At 41.7% G+C, this 2,592-nt stretch overlaps 1 long non-coding RNA gene across 2 annotated transcripts; it reads left to right on the top strand.

The window, feature by feature from the left end:
• Positions 1 to 281: 281 nt before the first annotated feature.
• Positions 282 to 2,117, top strand: LOC125326730. 2 transcript variants are annotated; one of them, XR_007203968.1, is made up of 3 exons: positions 282 to 537; positions 1,382 to 1,443; positions 1,795 to 2,117. It is a non-coding gene; the product is annotated as an uncharacterized LOC125326730 (long non-coding RNA). The 2 variants fall into 2 exon arrangements; XR_007203969.1 differs by having other exon boundaries at positions 1,274 to 1,443.
• The last annotated feature ends 475 nt before the right edge of the window (positions 2,118 to 2,592 follow it).

The raw sequence follows: 2,592 nt of genomic DNA, 5'->3' as shown, positions 1-2,592 counted from the left end.
AAGAGAAAAGCAATGCTCAAGGAAATTAACTCAGTCTGCCCAGCTACGTAAGTGCCTGTTGCCCAGGGTATGCTCCTCTACATGAATCACATTCTGTTCTGTCTTTTTTGCTGCTAGAACTGATTAAAATTCCTTTCCAACTCTTCTTCACTCTTTCAAATCAAAGTCATCTCATAATAACCTCAGCAAACGCTACCACCACACTGCAGCTATTTTTTCTTCAGACAAAGCTATTTGCCCATTTCATTCCAAGTAGTTTCACAGTAATGGAAACACCATTCAGAGATGAATAACTTAATCCTTTCTCTTAACAGCCTTCCCTATCTCTTCCATTTGATTTGGTGTCTTTGCCAGCTCAGTATATATTTAACAGATATTTCTTGGTGTAAAGACCTTATTTGCTAAAATATTTGTACAGTAGTTAGGCAAAATTATGGTTTTTCAGCTGCTTTCATTTCAAGGATAATGCTGCGGACAAGAAGATAATTTAAGTCATTATAGCCTGTCAACCAAGATCTGTTCACTTTGACTTTTCAGGTAATTACACTTTTTTAATATTTATAATGTAAAGTATATAGAGAAATAAATGTGATTAACAGCATAGAGCAATTGCTGATTTTCTAAGCTCTAAAGCAATGAATATAGAGGACAAGAATGAGATAGTTTATTTTAAGAAAGACTATCCAATATAATTGTTTAAAATATGAGTATATTGCAATTTACTGGACAGCCTAATCTAATTCACATTAAGCATTTATAAAAAGGCATTACTGTTTTGGAATTTAATCCTTCTGAAAAAGGACAGACTGGTATGATACTTGAATCAGTCACATACGTGTCCATCTTGTGTGCACACTGTAGAATTTAGAAATCTAATTCAAGGAGAGATCTGCTCCACTTGGTGTCAGACTTCTAACACAACTCCATTCAACACAAGTAGGCACACAACAATCAGCAGCTTGTTGCAGAAACTCCTAGGAGGACAGTTGGCTTTGTCTTACCTTCCCATGCAAATGTTACAAGAAATAACTATAGTATATGCCACGTGTTTATCTGAACACCAGAAATACACGTACATGTATGTTAGCTTAAGAGGAATGTTTAAGGTGTCTTTGTGGATAATTTCATTCTTGTGATCTCCCTGTCTTAAGCGCATCACAGTTATCAGGTGATACCAAGGTAATTAATTCCACAGATTAACATTTCTCTGCCTATTCCTTGGTCAGGCCAGCTAATTCATATCCCCTATCTTTTTTCCTTCTGGAACCTGCAGAAACTGTTGCTTTTGAACATTGGACTGTCTGGAATGACAACTTCACTCAATCCAATGGCCACATCTCAAGACATTCCTGCTGTTCACAACTTTTCTTTTGTATTGCAGGTACTTCTAGCCTCGTTTTTATGGATTAAGGGTAGCAACCAGGATCCCAAAAAAATACCAAGGTTTGGTTTGATTTGCCTTCGTTGCTTCAATCTATATCTGCAATTCCCTGCTCATACAGACATTTGTTGTTTTCTTTGGTTTTGTTTTTTTTTATTATGGAGCCATTTTTCGTTTTCAACTTCAATTTGTACAAATGTCACAGATGCTAAACTGTCCCCAGCCTGTAATTTAGCAGAATTAAGAAGGGATCATAGGCTGAACCTACATACTCCTTTAGTAGGCAGTCAAGTATTTTGATGTCCTTTTCCACCGAACTATTACGTATGAACTCATAGACTTTACATGCTACACCACTACTTCACTGCAACCTCATAGACTCCTGACTGGTGCATTCTCTGATACTACTGTAGGTCTTTCCAGTGAGCCCCGTGAACGCCCGACCGAGAGGGGCAGCATGTGGGCGGCGGCTGGTGGGGTTGGACCAGAGCCATGCCTAGCCAAAACACGCGCTGGAGCGGGTCGCAGGAGGGTCATCGCTCGGGGGCCCAGCCGAGACATGGGTGCAGCGCCTGGCAGCAGCAGTGCAGCTGAGAGCAGAGGAGGCGGCGCACAGGGAGCTGAGCGGCACGGCCGGGCCCAGCCTGCACGGCCCTGAATGCGACCCCGGCAGGAGCGCGCAGGCACGAGCAGCCCCGACGGCCCCAGCAGCCCTGGCAATTCCAACACGGGAGCAAACGAAAGAGAAAGCAAAAACGCAGTGAGACAGAAAACAGCAGCCACTCGGAAAAAGGAAAAGATCTCCGTAGCTAAGGTTTTAGGAAAACGGTATAATGTTAAACAATATTATGGTTTTATAACGAGATATGACAACCAGCAAGACATATTCGTGCACAGAACTGCTATTAAAAAGAATAACCCTGAAAAATACATCCCAAGCTTGGGAGATGGAGAGGTGGTGGAATACAAAATTGTACAAGGTAGAAAGGGTTACAAGCATCACAGGTCACTGGGCCTGATGGTGTTCCTGTAAAAGGCAGTATATATGCAAAAAATCGTAGTCATGTTAGACAATATGTCCATTGTAGGCCCCCCCTACAGTCTCCCTTTCCTAATCCCACCTTTCCCTTTTACCCTATATCCTGTTACCCCCGGTATATTCCCGATCCATTTTTTCATCCATGGTTTCCCTCACAAAACCATACCTCTGC

This window comes from Corvus hawaiiensis, chromosome 5 (genome assembly GCF_020740725.1).
Source record: "Corvus hawaiiensis isolate bCorHaw1 chromosome 5, bCorHaw1.pri.cur, whole genome shotgun sequence".
In the NCBI taxonomy this organism is placed as follows: Eukaryota; Metazoa; Chordata; class Aves; order Passeriformes; family Corvidae; genus Corvus; species Corvus hawaiiensis.
The sequence above is the reverse complement of the archived record's forward strand: the minus strand, read 5'-3'. Positions and strand labels throughout refer to the sequence as shown.